At 35.6% G+C, this 20,916-nt stretch overlaps 1 protein-coding gene across 2 annotated transcripts in view; it reads left to right on the top strand.

The window, feature by feature from the left end:
• The window catches only part of ABCA3 (ATP binding cassette subfamily A member 3), a 123,966-nt gene that overhangs the window by 16,731 nt on the left and 86,319 nt on the right, over window positions 1–20,916 (top strand). The window contains exon 1 of one of the 2 annotated variants that reach the window (XM_074197263.1): window positions 11,949–12,115. The exons of the other annotated variant lie outside the window; for it this stretch is intronic. The gene's annotated coding sequence lies outside the window, so the exon portion shown is untranslated. Of the gene's footprint in view, window positions 1–11,948; window positions 12,116–20,916 lie in introns of those variants that run through there. 2 annotated transcript variants of the gene reach the window in all.

Genomic DNA, 20,916 nt, shown 5'->3' with positions numbered 1-20,916 from the left:
CTCTGGGCTACTAGCTTGAGTTCAAACTTCAGCACTAACTTGTTCAGAGCAGGATTCACAGCTGGGCCATCCTGTTGATGAGGCTTCCTTAAATGTTGCCTTCTACCTGAAATTAGATGGGGACTAGATTTAGCTCCTGGAGTGAGTAGGTACTGTCTTTGACCTTTCCTTGTGCCACTAGTGCTTCCCAGGGTGCTTGCATAGAGCTTGTACTTAATCAGTGTTTATTGATAAGCTGACAGCAGTAGCAGTGCTAAAGACTTTCAGTCACTTTCATTTTATAAGGAATAAAGAATCTTTGGAGCAGAGACCTTTTATGGACTGACCTTGGAAAGCCTGTATACCTCTCCTCTTCCCTTACCACTTTGGTTATTAAACAATTGTTTTTATCACTGTTGGTTGTCTCTAATGCAGTTATGCTTATAATGGGGGGGGGGGGCAACACAGACCTTAGTGGAAAAAAAAGCAGAAATGAAATCTAGGCCTCCATAAACTAAATTCATAGATTTGTCCTCTTGGTAATGAGGTTGGAGAAAGATAATGGAGGAAAAATACTTTGGAGGGCTTGGAAATAAATTATCTCTGGGATTTAAAGATTTGAATTTATTTTCTTTTTCTCAGTATCTCATCTCTAAACTATCAGCTAAATTTCACTAAGCTATTAAAGGAAGCGTAAAACTAAGAATCAAATATTTCTCATGAATTAAAAATGTTCCTTCCAACATAACACTGGTACTGATTAGTAATAGAGCATTTAAAGATTTGGAAATAGGATATCTGAATTAGTATAAATAGAAGTATACTGAAATAGTTATTACCTTGATGCACCATTTTCCCAGACTTTCAATTGGAATGGTGGCTACAAAGCAGCCTGATCACCTTTTCAAAAGGAGGAGTCTCTGAAAGAGCAATATGTACTAAATGAAACACTCTATCAGGCTGATATATTGGTTTGGGTTTTAGTTTTTAATATCAGGCAAGATTGCTATGCAGCAGATTCTAATTTTTCTTCACATGCAGATTCCTGGTCTTTGGAACAGAAATGAACAAAGTATTCAAAACTTTTTACAAGCTCCTTTCTTTTTCCTTGGTGCCCTCTCTTTATCTTCAAATAGGCAAAGATCTTTGTCATTTTGAAGAAAACCTTTGCCACTCTTGTTTCCCTCTAGTTTCTGTCATATTTCCCTCCCTATTTTTGTTGCTAAGTTAGAATCAATGGTCTGCACTCATTTTTCCTCTTCGGTACTTCGCTCTCCTTGAGAATCCTGGGACAGCTCTCTAAGAGTTCTCATATACACCCATGTCTTTACCTATCCTCTCTGTGAAGTTTACTCTCAGATTGAGCCCTTAGGAGCTTCCTGCCAAACTTAAATTTTATCTCTTTTGGAGGAATTAATCAAAGGATAATAGATTACTAAGCAAAAAGATACCAATCACTACAAGAATTATTTGGATGCAGACACCTCAAAGTCTAGCACAGAAGGAGCAAGTAATGCTAACAAACGACTGCAGAGACTTAAAGGAAAGAAAAATAATTTCCTGTAAGGATTACATGAATACTTAGAAATGAAGCAAGAAGTAAAAGATCTGGAGGAAAGAATGGAAAGAGAATTAATGCAGACAATTCTCGCTTTATGTTACATTCACATTACACAAGTTCAACTTTATATAAAGGATTCTAAAAGATACCTGCATTCCCCCCCAAAAAAAACTCCCAAAAACCCTATGTTAACTTTTTGCTCTCTGCTTCTACCCATTAAACTATGGGCTCCCATCTCCCCCCAAAAAACCCTAAAAACAGCCCAACCTCTGATATATGGAGAGATCACCCAGAAGGGGACTTGATTTGACACCTCTAGCCCAGAAAGAGGAAACTTGTGCCCTACTCCACACTTGCCCACACATCTACCCTGTGGGGTCTGTCAGTGCTTGAGTATTGTATGTCTATCCATGCCTGGCCCCTACATGTCAGCCCTCTAAATGTTCTTCCCCTCAGTTCTGGCCAGGGTCCCATGTGGTTGGCCCCAGCCATGCCTCTTCCTTCTCCTGTTTTTGCTTCTCTTTCTCCAGCCCCTCCATGTCCTTGAACCATTTACTGATTCCCCTTCCTGCTTCCCTTCTTCTCTTTCCCTACCGAAGTGCAAACTGTCTGTAGGTTAGAGCAAGTGATAAACCTGACCCAAGTAACAGATTCCCTAGAAATGAGAATGGATCAAACAGATATTAACTTTCAGAGACAATGAAATATTAGAGCAAAATAAAAATATTGAAAATACTAGATATTTTTAAAAACTGAAACTTGGAAAACATATCAGAGAGAAGTAATTTATGAAGCATCTGAGTCCTTAAAAACCAAGTGGACTGAGACTGATGGAAAAGGTATGGCTCTTGTGCAAAAGGCATATGTATATACCCTGAGAGCTAAGACATGAGGGACACCCAGATGGAAGGAGGCTAAAGTGGGCATATAATAGCCACACAGTGCAGAATATGTAGTAGATCCTCTGTGGGTCCTGCCACCACTGTGTGTATACACAGAAGTGAGCACACACACACACACGCACACACACACACACACACACACACAAATACACACGAGAGTTTGGTGAAGACATACACCAAACCCAATAGGAAAATAAGCCAGGAGAGAACAGTTAAAAATATAGATAATAGAGGAGAGAGAATAGTATCAGACAAAACAAACTTCTTAAACATGAAAGGGAATACAAGGAGTGAAGAGAGGATTAAGAGAAGGGGAGGGGGGAATAACTGTCCATCAGTTGGGGAATGGGTGGACAAATGGTGGTTTGTAATGTAACAATATTATTATGCCGAAAGAAACACAAAAGAAAATTTCAGAAAATCCTAGGAAGTATAAAATGACATGGAATAAAATGAGAACAATTTCTATAATCACCACTGATTACAAATAATGTTTTGTCCCTCATTTTGATATCAGGGAGGTGATGCCATGACAAATATGTGAATTGGATTTGAGTGGGGGTGCTGTGTCACCAGCCTCACTTTCTCCTCCAGAGTCATCTGGGTTCAGTGATCAGATATGAATCAGGATGACTGGAGATGGTCCTGGATGTGAGGCAATCAGGGTTAAGTGACTTGCCCAAGGTCACACAGCTAGTAAGTGACAAGTGTCAGAGTTTAGATTCGAACTCCCAGCCTCCTGACCCCAAGGCCATGCTGTAGCCACTGCACCAAATAAACTTTGAAAGGTCAGATAGAGAACTCTAATCAAAATTGATCTTCACCTATGTTGAAACATGCTAGTCACCTTCTTACGGAGAAAATGAACTTAAGTTACAGAAAGAAATATACATTTTTGGTCATGGACACTATGTGAATTTGTTTAATTTCTTCAGTTTTTAATTACCAAGAGGAAGAGTGGTTGCCCATAGTGATTTTTCAAAGTACATTTTAAGAAATGCACAAATAACTTAAGGACAGTTGCATAGTATAAAAATAAAACCACATAAATCATTTCTCTATGTTACCATCAAAACTTAGCAGGAAGAGATAGAAAATATTTTTATTTAAAACAACTACAGAGCAATAAAGTAATTGGGAGTTACAGAAACTATATGAAAACAAGTACAGAATGCTCTTCACCCATTTAAAGATAGGCTAAAATATTGGCAAAATAGCAATGTCTCATGGGATAATCCCTCCAATATAGTAAAAATGATAATAATACTTAATTTATTTGTTCTGGTGCCATACCAAACTACCCAGGTATTACATTATAGAACTGAGGAAAAAAATGAAACCAGAATTCATCTAGAGGAACAAAAAGTCAAGGATCTCAAGAGAAATAGAAAGGGGGAAAGTGAGAAGAAAGAGGGCCTAGCATACCATATTTCAAAATCTACAAGGGAATGATAATCAAAATGATTCAGTACTAGTGGAAAAGAAATAGTGGAATAGATTGGGCAAACACACACACACACACACACACACACACACAATAGACTAATGTTTAATAAATACAAAGACCCCAGCTATGGGATAAGAACTTAGTATTCAACAAAAACTGTTGGGAAAATTGGAAAGCAGTCTGGCTTTCCAGAACAACTCCCACCCCATCAAGATGAGCTCCAAATGATTACATTCCTTAAATGTAAGAAGTGACATCATAAACAAATTAGAGAAGCAATTACCTTTCATATCTATAAATATGAAAAGGGAAGAGTTTGTGAGTAAGCAAGTGATAGAGAAGATCACAAATGATAAACTGGACAATTTTGATCACATTAAAAAGATTTTGTACAAACAAGAACAATGCAACTAATAGGGAAGCAGATAACTAGGGGAAAATGTTTGCAAAAAAGTTTCTCTGATAAAGGTCTTCAAGATCTTTAAGGAAACAATTCAGATTTATAAAAATAACAATTGATCTATGGTCAAATGATTTGAACAGGCTGTTTTTAAAGGAAAAAATTCATACTCTTATAAGCAACTATATAAAAAAGTCCTTTTATCATTAATAATTAGGGAAGTACAAATTAAAACTGAAATTCTACCTCACACAAAGTTGGAGAGGCTATGGGAAAAGGTATAGGAATGCTTTGTTGGTTGAAGTGAGTTGGTCCAGTCATTCTGGTTTTTTTTGTTTGTTTATTTGTTTTTTATTTTTGCAAGGCAATAGGGTTAAGTGACTTACCCAAGGCCACACAGCTAGGTAATTATTAAGTGTCTGAGGCCAGATTGGTGGTGCTCTACCACTGTGCCACCTAGCCACCTCTCTGATTTCAGTCATTTTGGAAAGCATTTTGTAAATATGTCCCAGAAATTACTAAACAGTGCATATCTCCTTAGTTAGTAATACCACTTCTACACCTATACTCTAAAGAGTGCAAAGAAAGAGGAAAACAAATATTAATAGCAGCTCTTTTTCTGTTGACAAAGACTTAGAAATTAAGGGGGTTCCCATCAAATGGGAATGACTGACCAAATTATGGTATATGAATGTAATAGAATACTATTGTGCTGTAAGAAATCATGAATTACTAATAGTGATGAGAATTGAAAAAATACAAAGAATTTGGTGAAAAAATTCAATAAGAAGATAAGCAAAGATGAGGATAAGAATGGTTAAAATAGATAATAATGAAAAAATAGAGGAAAAAGTGAGGAAATTAGAGAAATCTGGAAAAAACTTATTTGAACTAATACAGAGTGAAATGATCAGACAGGTTCAGGTTCAGGAGAATAATTTGTACTATATCAACAACATTGTAAAATAACTTAATAATAATAACTAAAAGATAATTTTTAAAGACATAAAAAAATTGACAAGTACAATAATAAACAATTGCAAAGGGCCCATAGGGAAACATGAGTATAAATTGTCAGACATATATTTTGGGGATATGACCAATGCAGGAATTAATTTTGCTTGACTGTTCATATTAGTTACAAGGATTTTATTTTGTTGTTGTTTTTTTTCTGAAAGATTAGGAGATAGGTGGGAGGGAGAGAAAAATTTTTAAGTAAAAAAATTATTTAATTTTTAAAATTAAAAATAAATATATAAACAGTATAGTTTTGAAGATAAATGAAGTTTAATATATGCTTTTCAGGGGCAGCTAGGTGGTACAGTGGTAGAGCACCAGCCCTGGAGTCGGGAGTACCTGAGTTCAAATGTGGCCTCAGACACTTAATAATTACCTAGCCTTGGGCAAGCCACTTAACCCCCATTGCCTTGCAAAAATCTAAAAAAAAAAAAAAATATATATATATATATATATGTATGTATGTATGTATATATGTGTGCTTTTCAAAAAAACAAGTATGAAAGATACATACTTATTTTTTGTTCTGCTATATATATATTTTTGGAAAGATGTAAAATTAGCATTGTTACTATAAATGGAAAGAAGTAGTCATATGAGAAATCTTGAGAATAAAAACAATATCTGGAATAGATTTCATATGTGGAGTGAGTGAGAAATTGTTTATAATCTAGGTATTTGTGAATTGTGAATCTAGGTGACTTAAAGAGTAATGTTCTCTTGGACAGTAATAGGGAAGTTTGGATAGGAGGAGGTTTTGGGGTGGGGAATGAATTCTGTTTTGAACATGTTGAGTTTCAGATGGTTCTGGGGTGGTTTGTGATGTCCACAAGGCATTTGGAAATCTGAGGCTAGAGTTTAAGAGAGAAGTTACAGCTGGATTATACATCTAGGAATCATTTGCATAAAGGTGAAAATTGAATTCATAATGAGGTCATCAACTAAGCTAGTGCAGAGTTAAAAGATTGACCCCAGGACAGTGTCTTAGGTGACAGTCATGGTTATTAGTGATGTGATCTAGATTAAAACCAGCAAAAATTGATGTGGAAGCAGTGGTTGGACAAATAAGAGGAGAACCAGAAGAGAAAGCAGTCATGAAAATGAAAACCTATAGAGGAGAGGGTAATCAGGGGAAAGAAAAAAAGGTCAGCTGCTTCAGAAAATTGAAGAAGGATGAAGACTGAGAAAAAGCTATTAGATTTGGCAATTAAAAGACCCTTAGTAACTTTGGAAGGAGCAAGCTCAATCAAAGAATGAACTTGGAAACCAAATTGTAGAGGGGTTTAGGAGCAAGTGAAAAGAGAATGTTGAAATGTAGATGACTTTCTCAATTTTATTCCCCAAAGGTAAGAGAGATTTGACATGCACTACTGAAAAAAAGGTGTTAGGGTCAAGGTGCAGTCCTTGCTAGTGACTTTTACTTCCAAATTCCATCTTCCCATAGCTGTGTCCAAATAAGATAGCTAGACAACTGGACTTGAAATCAAGAAACCCTGACTTTGAATTCCATCCTAGAAACTTTCTGTGTGCCCTTCTGCAAGTTACTTGCATTTTCTGAGCATCATTGTCCTCTACTGGAAAGGGGAGATGAGAATAATAACAATGTGTTTGAGTGGTTGCGTGGATCAAATGAGATTATGTAAAACACTCTGCAAGTCTTAACACTCATATAAATCTAAGTTATATTTTTACCTTTGTTTCTATTAATTACTGACCTTCAGGTCACTCTTCCTACCTTCTTTCCACCTTCATACGTTGGGGATTTACATAGACAAACTGGTCCTCTTAAAGACCTTGGCCTCCTGGCTCCTGTGATCTGTACTGCTACTCCATCTCTGCTTCCCACAGAACAGTTATAATTAATTATTGAATATGTATTAAATACTTCCTCCAAGCCAAGTATTGCACTAAACACCATAGACATAAAGTCTAAAGTGAAACAACCTCATCCCTTAAGGAGTTCACCTTCTGTAGAGAGAGACTGGCACAGCAGCCAGAATATACAGAATTGACACAGGAAAGAAGACACTCAAGCATCTATGGGAAATAGCCATGGAAAAGACAGTGCTTGAGATGCGACTTGAAAATGAGTGACCAAGGATGCTGAAGGATGAAGATGAAGAAGAGGGACAGTTGGTGAAAAGATGAGTAGTATCATGTGAGTAATAGGGAGAAAGTCATCTTGGCCTGAACTAGTTGAGGTAGGGAGGGAAGTATATAGTAGGGCTGGAAATATAGACTGTGAAGAGCTTTAAACACCAAGCAGAGAAATTTATTATCCTAGATAGGATATTTTATCCTGTCCTAAGAGGGAACCAACAATAATTGGGGGGAAGAAAGGAATGATAGTGGTCAAACCTTTGTTATAATTTTGTTATAATCTGTAAGGTTCTACTTTTGCCACATATGCCGTGCCACTCTCCATGCCTGGGGTTACTTCCACCATCTGCTTTTTCCAGACTACTTGAGTGCTGATGTATGCAACTGCAGGAAGTCACACGTTTGTGCTGATGGGTCTACTAGAAATTTCCCAGCCAATCTCAACTGTATTGTCATTGCTAAATGGAAACCCTTTGTTGTAAATTGCAGTGGCTTTGGACTTGGGTTCAAATCCTTTCTCTTGTTCCTTTTGTAATTTTAGCAAGTTACTCTCTCTAAGATTGTTTTCATATTTGTGAGATTAATAGTTTGACTTTTGAGGTCCCTTCTGATTCTGAATCTATGCTCCTCTGATTCTATCAGCTTTCTCCTAACCGCTAAATACACACAAAGACTTATTCAAAATTTTTCCTCTCTCCTTAAAGGTCCCAAACCTCTCTCTTCCCTTACTCTTAGCAGAGAATTTTGCATTCAAGCTGAACCTTTGCTTGACCCTACTATTTTCATCAGCATGGCACCATATCTGCTTTTCTTAACCAAACTTGTAGGAAAAGCTCTCTATGTTTATTGATTCATTTTCATTTCTTCACTTGCTACTCATTTCTCAATCTCTTGTCATCTGGTTTTGAGCTCCATCATTTGACTGAAGCTGTTCCTCCAAGGTTCATTTTAAAATTAGTGCTGAATTTATCTAAATTCAAGCCCTATTTCTATTTCTTAAGCAGTGTCATTTTTCTGTGCCTAAGTTCCTTATTGGCAAGGTAAAGGGGTTTTACTAGAATGCCTCTCATATAATTTAGCCCCGCCCCTCCTAAATTTTTCTGGTTTTAAAAAAAAATTTTGTTCCAAAAGAAAAAAGGAAAAGGTGTTTCCCGATTTGAAATGTTCATGAAAAAATATAAATAGCATCCATATGCCAATAAATAATGATTTTACAGGTTTTTATATATGTATATAATTTTATATATAATATATATTATAATCACCATTTGATGACACATAAACTGGGCCAAATGTTATTACTATATTTATTGTCTAGTAGACTGTTAAAGTAATTTCACCTTTTTTTCCTTCTTTTTCTTTTTTCTTTTTTAACTTTTGTAATTAATTCATGAAATTATTATTCTCTTGTTATTTAGAATATCTATGAAGAATTTATGGAAAACATGAAAATCTCACAAGATTCAAAGGCAAGGAGTGATAACAGTCTTTTCAGTGAAGGGACTACTCATCCTGATAAAATTATAGCTCCGTTGAATATATTTTTGGGAAAATACATTATTTTGTTTGTTTTTAATTCATTTAATAATTGTTATTTATTTTTTATTCTATTTTGTTAGTTTCATTCAGTTTGTAGTCAATGTATAATTTTATGTAAATCTATTTTTTCATTTATAATTTATAAGTTCTTATATTTTAGAAATAAAAATCAAGAAACATTGATGGCTTATTTTTGTTTTAAAATTAAAGTCAGCATGAAAGTAGTTTTTAAATAAAACAATAAATGTATTTTACTTTTAGAGTGACATAAAAATGTTTAGTATAAACCTTAGAATTTTTGTTATTAACACTAAAAAACCTATGAGGTGAGCTCTCCAAAATCTTGCACCTAAAGAATCCAGTTCTAATATCTTAATTTGCCATTGGTCTCACTAGTTGAAAGTTTTGCATATGTATTTTTAGGCAGAGAAATGTCCAAATAAATTCTGTGGCAAAATCTAAAGTTTCTAGATCAAAGAAAAAAATATTGAACAGCATAGATAAGGATGAGTACTGGATTTGAGATTTAATTGGAATAAGGGACTCCTGGATGAGGAAATTCCCTTTGCATCAGCCTAGAGTGCTGGAGCCTGTAAGTACTGAGAGGTTCAATGATTTGGCCAGGATCACTGAGGTAGGGGTGTGTGTCTTTCTGACCTAGTGATCACCTGCTATGCCATACTGCACTTCACAACAGGATTACTGACAAATATTAATTCTAGGATTTTATGGGAATTTGTTGCTATAACTGATTTTATAGTCAATTTTTGTATTTCTCTATTAATAAACTTTCTTTTCTTATGATAAAATCTATGGGAAGTCAGTACAATTGGGCAGGGAAACGGGGTTTCATAAGAAATATGATGGAGATTGGAGGGACTTTTTTCTCAATATAGTTCCTTTTTGTCAAGTAGTGTCCTTCTAATTATTTGAAGGAATCCAAAGATCCAAAAGGATCAAGAGTTTTTAGGAGTTAAAAGACCAATTTTTTTCTTAATAACAGTTTGGACAGAGAATAGCAGAAGTAGAGGAAAATGCCATTAAAAAGACACACTTAAGTAGCTAAGGACTTTTGTACTGACTGACTAGGAGGGGTCTATATGACAGAAAAGTTCGCTACACTTTGAACTCAAATCCCATTATAAGGGGAGAGTCAGTATAATAGTGGAAGATCAGCAATGAATACCTTCTTAAAGGAGAGATCATCTTACAGCCAATGAATCATAAAAGGACATCACCAAGTCAGTGGGGAAACATTCAATAGTATTAGAGGAAGAAAAATGTTTCAAAAATGATGCTTTCAGGCTAATTCTATTTCCAAGCTACTCATGTATTCTTCTATGCATTGTCTTCATATATGTTCCTTAACTTCAGGGATGAAAACAATGTGATAGAGCAGCAGGAAGAAGTACAATTGAAATATACATACACCCATAACCCCTAAATAATCTAGAAAATACATTAAATGATGATTGGGAAAAGCAAGGGAAAAAAAAAGATTCACAGAAGGTCATTTTTTTTAGGGTTTTTTTTTTCACAAGGCAATGCGGTTAAGTGACTTGCCCAAAGTCACACAGCTAAGTAGTTATTGTCTGAGGCCGGCTTTGAACTCAGGTCCTCCTGACTCTAGGGACCATGCAATGAGCTAAAAGCAAGTTCAAAAGCAACCAGTGGTTATATGATATAGAGGAACAATTGGGGTAGGAATCCCAAACTGAAGGGAAGTTTACAATTCTGTTATCTAAACTAGCAGGGCTTTCTAGGTATCTGATAATAGCTGGATCTGGTTACAATCTACTGGAATCCAGATGGGGCAAGTCCACAGGTATGTTGCTCAAAATCAGACCCAGGTCAAGATATTGCATAGCCTAGACTAGGGGAGAAGTAATCAGACTTCTCTAGATTAGATCATTTTGGGAGAACTGAAATCTCAGCCTCATCTATCCCTGAGAACCCAGTTATCAATACTCCCACAAGAAGGGAACAGCAATACCAATCCAGACATTCTCTCTAGAAGTACATAGTGGCTAGCCCAAACATAAAGTAGGTATGAGGTAGTAGGCAGGAACAAACAAGCAAGAACCTCATCATAAAAAGCTATTGTGATGATAAGGATGCTCAAGACACAAGAAGAGAATGACTTCATAATATCTATAAGGAAAACACAGCTTTGGCACAACTTCATCTAGAATTCCTGGAAGAGATAAAGCTAAAAAGAAAATTTAAAATGTTTTTATATATGAGTGTGAGAGGGAAAAACTACAAAAGAAACAAGAACTATGTAAGAAAGAATTGGAAAGGAAATTAGCAGCTTTGTAAAAGAGGCACAAAACTTTGCTCAAGCAAAATCTCTAAATATTAAAATGGACTAAGTAGAAGCCAAAGGACTTGATGAGATGATAAGAAATATTAAAACAAAATCAAACGACCAAAAAAATAGACCTAGAAAACAGAACAGGAAAAGAGAACTTAAGAATTGTTGAACTACCCAAACTCCATGACCAAAAAAAGGCCAAAAAAATATTTTTTCTTTTTTTTTTAGGATTTTGCAAGGCAAATAGACTTAAGTGGCTTGCCCAAGGCCACACAGCTAGGTAATTAGTAAGTGTCTGAGACCGGATTTGAACCCAGGTACTCCTGACTCCAGGGCTGGTGCTTTATCCACTGCGCCACCTAGCTGCCCCTCAAAAAGATAATATTTCAAGAAATTATTTAACTGTTTGGGTTATTGCTTTATTCTCAATGATCATTTTTGTAAGGTTTTGAGTTTTACCTTTTTCTCCTTCCCTCCACCTTCCTCTCTCCCCCGATAGAAAATAATCTATTATAGGCTCTACATGTTTATAAAAACTAGGCTAAACATAGATCTATATTAATCATTTTATGAAAGAAGAATCAAATCCAAGTGGAAGAAAAAATATTCGGCAAAAAAGACATTACTATGACAAATTTTACATGACTAATTTTAAAAATTAGTAAGCTTTAGTCTGAATTTAAACTCCAGTTTCTTTTCTAGATATGGATGGTATTTTCCATCACAAGTGTTGTAGAATTGTCTTTGATTACTGTACTGCTAAAATGAGCAAGTCCATCATAGTTGATCATCAGTGCTGCTGTTGATGTGTACAATGTTCTTCTAGTTCTGCTCACTTGACTCAGCATCAGTTTGTGTAAGTCCTTCCAGTAGTCTTGTCCTTCATGATTTCTTACGAAACAAAAGTGTTGCATCATATTCATATACCACAATTTGTTCAGTCATACTCCAATTGATGGGCATCCTCTCAATTTCTAATTTTTTGTCACTACAAACAGAGCTGCTATGAATATTTTTGTATATGTGGGGTTTTTAAGCTTAAGAAACAATTTTTTTAAACTACCTATATTTCTTTCTAGTGGGAAAAAATAGAAATAGAATCTTCAGGGTCACTTCCTGAAGGAAATCCTAAAATGAAAACTTCCTATGAATATTTTATCCAAAATTCAAAGTTTCCATATTAAAAAAAAAAAATACTGCAAGCAACCAGAAAGAATCAAGTACTAAAGAGTCACAATCAGTATCACACACATGTAGCAGCTACCAATATAAAGGAGCAGAGAACTCTGAAGTTCAAACACAGGAGTTATGAGAAACATGAGGTAAAGTTTCAAGCTTTCACTGAGATACTAAAGAAGGCTTCCTGGTAAACAGCTCCCTTAATTATAAACAGAACAAAGGCTTGCCTTCCCAACCCCATCAAGAGCCCCTCTAGCTATACCTTGCTATGAAGGTCTTTCAGATTTAACTTTGATCAATCAGTTCCCCACAACCTCTCCCCCTTGCCCCTGACCTATCCTATATTATGCGGTGGTATGGAGGTTGTATGCTTCTTTGATTGGACAAGTCAAAGGAGACTTTCAGATCATGTCTTCTGATGGATTGGCTATTTAAGACAACAGTAAGCCTCCAATTTTAGTATATCTGGCCCTCTAATCACACATGCTGACCAAGTCCATGACTTAGAGAAGTCTTAATAAATGTACTTTTTTGTTCTTTCTTAAGGCCAAAACCTCTGGTCACATTTGACTCTGATGAGGACAAACTCTGGAAAGTTTCACACATTTATTTCCAAAAGGTCAAACCTCAGAGAGGACTGTTCATTTGCATTTAATGCAAAGACCCTTTCACAAAACTAATGTGTCTTCTGGTTGGTTGTTAAAAGAACCATATTTGTTGGAACTCTCTAGCTATATGGTTTTGAGAATATATTTAATCCATAATGTACCTCGAACCTGGGATAACTTTCAGAGACCTATGTGATAATAAGGGATGAGGGAGGACCTGGATGTTAGAAACAATCTCATTTAATGCTTTAAGGAGTAGATCTATAATTCACAATAAATTAGGTAATACAAAGATTACAATCCACAATTTACCAATAAAGAAATGTATACAGAGAAGTCAAACTACTTGCCCAGAATCACACAGCTGGTTTTATGCCTATTTGTACCCAGAAATGCCTTCTCCTCTATATCACTCTGCTTCCCAATATATTGTTGTCAATGTGCTTCATGTGTAGAATTTGATTTCAGGCTGGTGAATGGGACTTCCCACCTGAGATTTCTCTCAAATTTCTGGGTGTGAGACTAGAGCTAAGGAAAGTGTGATAACCTGCAGAATGAAACTGGACCCTTCAAACCATGGATTCCTCTAACACCTGGGCTATGCAGAAAATAGTTCCCTCTTAAATAACTTTAGTGTTGAATCCTCTATACTTCTAGGAGAAAGTAGTTGCTATTTTATGATGATGATAAACATACCTTAGTGCCTTTGCCAGGAAAATTAGTGACCACATGTAGGAGCAACACATGCCATGCAAGTTCAGGGTTAAGTTTTTGTTTTTGTTTTTTTACAAGAGTAAAAACTGTCAAAATTCATCTTAAATTACTAACAGCTAGTTTTTGTAATTGCATTTGTCAATTAACAATGGAGTTGTTTAAAAGTTCTTTTTAATTTCATTTGTTATTTACTTCATTCTAGTCCCAACTCTTTAATGCAAATTTGTTGTGTTTTCAAGGATAGATCATAATTTTTTCTTCAATTGGGGTTATATGAAACTTGATTATTGTATATGATTTATGTTTTAGTGGGTCTAAATATTCAGGTTTGCCTATAGTCACGCCAGTTTGGTCATATTCCCCCATTAAGCAATCCTCAACATAGACTCAATCACCTTTTTTCGTTCAAGACACAGCTCTTTATGAATCAGCCTTTCATTATTCCCTCAAATACTAGTCCTCCCCTCCCAATATACCCTATATTTAATGTATGTATTTTCTGTACATTCTGTATATATTTAAATATGTACTTGTTTCAAGAGTATAAACTCCTTACAAATGGAGATTGTTTTATCCTTTGTATTTGTATCGCCAGCCTGGAGCACAGTGTCTAAACTGAAGTGGACACTTAATTTGCTTATGGATTGCTTCATTGATTGATTCTAGACTTCCCTGACTCACAGGCAGATTTTTTTACTTACTCTTCCAGTTTATCCAGGATTCACACAACCCCAAGTCTAAATCTACCTATAACTATGGTTCATTTTATCTTCTATTTCTGAGAGCAAAGTTTAAGAGAGAAATACCAGCTATGTTTTCTTGGCTCCTTTTACCTTCATTACTTATTTCTAAAACTGCAAGGCACAGAAAGTCAGCACCTGTGATTTCAGGACAGGCTATTAAAAGCTACCCTTGGTAGAAGTGACTAAAACCAGTAGGAATTCCATAATTATGGCTAGAGATGATGTTCCTTCTTTTAGAATTCTTATCTTTCATTTCTGACCAGCTTTAATCCCCTTTTGATTTCTTCCACCCATTGAATTCAGTAGCTGATATTGAGGGAAGTAGTCTCTTTTTAACTTCCTGCTTTAAATAAGCCCCTTATTTGGGAACAAGGCCAGCCTCCCCACAATTCTACTATACAAGGTGAACAAAGAAAGCTTTGTTGGCCTCTGGTTTAGAAGAGTACATTCTAGATGCTGACATACTGATTAAACATCCATGCTGCTCTTAAGCTCTGTAGTATCCTTGAAGTATGTTTGTCCAATTTTAAAAACTTAAATTTTTAACACACAACTTGTTGAAATATAACCTAAATTCAGTGCTCTTTCCACTAAACAAAGATACTTATTACAATAGACAAATTAGGGAGAATTAGCTTTTTAAAAAAGAGCATCTGGATTCTGGCAAACCAGAAAAAAGAAAAGGTAGTTTTCTTGACTATATTAACTAAGCACATCTGTATTACAGAAAGTTTTAAACTCCATTGAGCAAAGTATTTTAAGGCTCACATCGGTGAAACCCCTCCCAAGGGAATCCCAGCAGAAGTGAAACTATTTGTTTTGCATCTAACAAAATACAAATGAGGAGGTTTGTTGAACATTAGCTTTTTGTGTTTGTATGTAAAATAAAATGAATATAAATATCTATATGAAAAATAAATGCACCTTACTTTAAGCAGTAGATATCTTTCCAGATAGTGTGTAAAATCATTGAGTTGTTTTAAATTCACCGAGGAAAAGTAAAGAATTGCTGCTTAATGCCTCACATTTATACAATGATTTTTGCCATGCAAACCTGATACCTTTGTAAGTACAGATTTGTATATGTCAGATCTGTTTTGCTTAAAGTAAAAGTTTTTTACCTTATGTCCCTGTTCTGACTTGCAGACAAGCCATTTCTGAATATAAATTTTTGTTAGCATTTTACAAATTATATTTAGATGTTCCTTATTTCTCAAGAGGTGACTGGAAATCATATCAAATCATCAAATGTTTTTCCTGATACCTCTCAGAGTAGTCAGTGTTGCCAAATTTCAGGGTAGCCTTGTTAAGGAGTTCATAGGCAGGCTCAAGAGGACTGTTAACCCCACCCTAAGGTAGTTCTATTCCTTCCAATTTTTTCTTGTTCCCTGGAGGAAGAGGGACTACAATGAACTCCCTAGGACCCCAGGTCAGTGGCCTAGAAAACTTCTCTATCTTACTTGAGAAGTGAGAATACCTGTCTTTGTTCTCTTTTTCTTCTTTCCTGACCCTAAAGATATGTGTTATGTATATATGTTTGTATGTATTTATGTATATCTTACCTACAGAGAAACCTATTGATGTGTTCCCAAGAGGGATTTTATACAATTGTAGGGGCAGAAACAGTGGATTTGGAATCTTGAAAAGACTGAGTTCAAATCATAGTTCTGTTGCTTACTATATGAATAACCTTGGATAGATGAATGACCTATCACAGGTCTCAGTTTTTTCATCTTTTCAGTCTGTGTGTGTGTATGTCTGTGTGTGTGTGTGTGTGTTTTATTGGGGTGGGTGTTGGGGGGAGAGAGTTTGGAGTAGATGACTACTAAGGTTCTTTGAGTCTCTAAATATTAGGATCCTAACATCTTCCTCCCCTGCCAATAGTGAAGACTTTCCTTTGATCCTCAATGATTTTGTTCCCATTCCTTTAAGAAGAAATAATTAAGGGGCGGCTAGGTGGCACAGTGGATAGAGCACTGGCCCTGGAGTCAGGAGGATCTAAGTTCAAATCCGGCCTCAGACACTTAATAATTACCTAGCTGTGTGGACTTGAGCAGGCCACTTAAGCCCATTTGCCTTGCAAAAACCTAAAAAGAAAAAAGAAAGAAATAATTAATTTGGGGAGAAAGGAACAAGTAGCAGTTCCACTCTGCTCCTCCTGTTTAATAATGATAGAAGACATTTATATCAGACCTGCTATGTGCTTAATGCTTTATAAATATTTCATTGAGGGGCGGCTAGGTGACTAGTGGATAAAGCACCAGCCCTGGAGTCAGGAGTCCCAGGGTTCAAATCCGGTCTCAGACACTTAATAATTACCTAGCTGTGTGGCCTTGGGCAAGCTACTTAACCCCATTTGCCTTGCAAAAACTTAAAAAAAAAAAGCCCTAAAAAATATTTCATTGAATCCCACAACAATCCTGAACAGTAGGTGCTTCTAGTAACCCCACTTGACAGATGAGGAACTGAGGCAAACAGCAATTAAATTACTTTCCCAGGGTCACAGAACTAGTCAGTGTCTGAAGTTGGAGCTGACCTCAGGACTTCATGACTCCACTTTATTCATTGCATTCCTTAGTTGGCTCCTAAGTGGTTTTTTTTTTTTTAATCACTGCCTTTAAAATTAATTCCCACATGTAGAGATGACAGTTCAAGTTTACTAGAGCTGAAAGCCCACCTCTACCCACCATTTCTTACCATGAAGTCTCTTCTTACCCCTAACCAGTGCACACTTTGTTTGTCCATTTGGCTCTGGCTTTTTCCTTTTTCCTTCATCTCATTTTTGCTATCTCCTCTACTATGTAGTTCTTTAGAATTGAGAAATCTTTTATTAATCATTAGCCTGGCATAATGGATAGAGAGCTGACCTCAAAGCTAGGAAGATATATTTAAGTCCCACTTCTGACTTATACTCATTGGGTGACCCTGGGGAAACACTCTAGGGTACTTCAAAAATGTAAATTACGGAGGAGATGCCAACCTGCCCAGGCAGAAGGAGTTCCCTTTTCTGGGAGTTCTCTCTACTAATAAAATCACCAGCCCTATCCCTATCTCCTCCTAGTCTTAATTAGGATGCTAATTAATTATGCTACTAAGGCATTAATAAATAAACCTTTCTTTAATTTGCTGCATGAGGTGATCAATTTAGAAATAAGAATGATTTATTTAGAATTTACATATTAACCCTTTTATGTACATTATTATAGTTTCCCTTAAACTTATGCTTTTCATAATGTGAGTCATTGTAAATCATATTTTAGTTATTATTTACATAATTTATTGTGTCTGCGCTTCATGGTGATATTAACAATGGTCTTTTCTTGAATAAAAACATTTTCAGAAGCATAAACTTAAATACTAGAGAAAAGAATTAGCATGACTTCTATTTTTATTTTTAAAGATTTTATTTGAGCTTTGAGTTTTACAATTTTTCTCCCAATCTTACTTCCCTCCCCTCCACCCCCACAGAAAGCAATCTGTCAGTCTTTATTTGCTTTCCGTGTTATACATTGATCCAAACTGAGTGTGATGAGAGAGAAATCACATCCTTAAGGAGGAAACAAAAAATATAAGAGATAACAAGATCAGACATTAAGATGTCTGGGTTTTTTTCCCTAAATTAAAGGGAATAGTCCTTGAAATTTGTTCAAACTCTACAACTCTTTATCTGGATACAGATGGTATTCTCCATTGCAGACAGTCCAAAATTGTCCCTGGTTGTTGCACTGATGGAACGAGCAAGTCCATCAAGGTTGAACATCACCTCCATGTTGCTGATAGGGTGTACAGTGCTTTTCTGGTTCCGCTCATCTCACTCAGCATCAGTTCATGCAAATCCCTCCAGGCTTCCCTGAATTCCTGTCCCTCCTTGTTTCTAATAGAACAATAGTGTTCCATGACATACATATACCACAGTTTGCTAAGCCATTCCCCAATTGAAGGACATTTACTTGATTTCCAATTCTTTGCCACCACAAACAGGGCTGCTATGAATATTTTTGTACAAGTGATGTTTTTATCCTTTTTCATCATCTCTTCAGGGTATAGACCCAGTAGTGGTATTGCTGGGTCAAAGGGTATAAGCATGACTTCTATGTGGACTATTTTTGCATATTGATTATTAGAATAACATTTATTTTCCCTATATGGGAATAGAAACTCTTTTTTGTTTATTTACTTCATTTTATTTCCCAATTACATGAAAACATAGTTTTCAACATCCATCCTTTTGCAAGCTTTTGACTTCCACAGTTTTCTACCACCCTCCTTTTCCTCCCCCCTCAACATGGCAGTGATAGATCTGATATAGGTTGTACATATACAGTTTTATTTAACATATTTCCGTATTTGTCATGTTGTGAAAGAAGAATCGTAACTAAGGGGAGAAAACCGTGAGAAAGAAAGGAAAAATCATAAAAGAAATTTTAAAAAGTGAGTACAGTGTGCTTTACTTTGCATTCAGACTCTAAATCTGAATGGCATTGTCCATAGCAGGTCTCTCAGGATTGTTCTTGATCACTGAACTGCTGAGAGGAGCTATGTTCATCATAGTTGATCATCTCTCAGTGTTACTGTTACTGTATACAGTGTTCTTCTGGTTCTACTCACTTAACTCAGTATCAATTCACCCCATAAGAAAGTCAGTAGTCATGTTGCCCTTTTTTTAAAAAATAAGAAAAAAGATATTTTGGAATATTCTGAAGTATGTTGCCATGGATTTACTAATTATGTACTTTCTCATAGATTATATGCCTAAGTAATGAATAGCCTTCTAATGACATGACTTAAATTTCATCCTTATATTGCCAGTGCCTACCTAGCATGGTGCCTCAAATATTATTTGTTGAGTTGAACTGAATTCTGTTATAAACTTTTCAGGTTTATAACTGTTATAAGCCCTTAGTCCTTAAGCCAAAAAAAATAAATTGGCTTTAATTTGCAACTGCTATGATTTATATTTTATATATTATTTATTTATTTTGACTTCTTTCTTGGACTCTTGAGATGTCATACTTCTATTCATATTAAGAAATTTAAGAATTCAAAAATCTTGTCAGGAAATGAATGGGCAACCTGAGGCTCTCCCCCTTGAAGAATTTCTTAAAAGCCTAGTCTTCATCTAATTCTACAACTAAGCACATGAAACTTAGCTCCCTTCCTTCCTTTTTTCTAGGTATTTCCAATATGTCATTGAGTTACTATGCTAAAATATCATATTTTTCTAAGAAGTACTCCCATCTAACACAGGGAGTAATCAATGACCTCAAACTTAATGAAAACAAATTGGTGTGTATGATTTTTAATTTTGAAGGGGCAAGGAAAAAAGATTAATTATGCTCAGTTATACATGCCAGGTCTTATTTAGGCTTTGGTTATAATTTCTTTAACAAAAAATAATTGTACAACTCATGCTTCCAATCATTTGGTTGGTTGGTGTGGTCTTCTTTGATACTGAAGGACTCGTAGTAGTCAGACTGCCTCTAGAAGAAAATGTAAAATTTTTAAAGTCCTTTTCAACCAAACCTCATCCTATTTTACCAGTCTCATTAAATATACATCAGTCCCCTTCCCACATACTACTGTCCAATAAACAATCCCATATCCTGCCTTTTGCACTGGACATCACCCCAAGTGTAAAATGTATCTCTTCACCTTGAACTCACAGAATTGCTCTTCCATCATGAAGCAGTTTAAGTACCACTTTCTCCAAAAAGATTTTCTGACTACCCCAAAATAATTGCATCCACCCTCCCAATAACTGTTTTTCTTTTTTCTTTTTGAGACAATCAGGGTTAAGTGGCTTGCCCAGGGTCACATAACTTGTAAGTATTTGAAGCTGCATTTGAATTCAAGTCTGCAAAATATCAGGAAAAGACACTGGATTTACAGGAAGACCTGAGTTAAACTTTTGCATCCACCATATACTGTTAGTCCAACCTTGAGCAAGTAACTCCATTAAACTGAACCTTGAATTCTTCATCTATAAAATTAAAGACAGTTGGACATCATTGAAATTTATTGAATTAGCAAAATGATATGGTCAGATTTGTGCTTAAGGAAAATCACTTTTGCCACTGTATGGAAATAGTTTGGAAAGAGGCAAGGTTTAAGAAAGGAAGATCAATTAGGAGTCATTCCATAAGTCTACCTAAGAGATAATGAGGGCCTAAAAGTTTACTACGGTAGTAACTGTGTGAGTAGAGAAAGACCTTAAGATATAAGATTAATAATAAATACTTGCTATTAAAATAGATATAGAGGGTAGCTAAGTGGTGTAATGGATTGAATCCTTCCCTGAATTCAAATCCAGTCTCAGACACTTGGTAGCTGTATAATGCTGGGCAAGTTATTTAATCCCAATTTCCTCAAAACAAATAAGTAAATGACAGCTCTCATTTATTTAAAAAAAAAGA

Source organism: Macrotis lagotis, chromosome 8 (assembly GCF_037893015.1).
Source record: "Macrotis lagotis isolate mMagLag1 chromosome 8, bilby.v1.9.chrom.fasta, whole genome shotgun sequence".
In the NCBI taxonomy this organism is placed as follows: Eukaryota; Metazoa; Chordata; class Mammalia; order Peramelemorphia; family Peramelidae; genus Macrotis; species Macrotis lagotis.
Note: the sequence above shows the minus strand (reverse complement) of the source record. Positions and strands in the feature narration are given on the sequence as shown.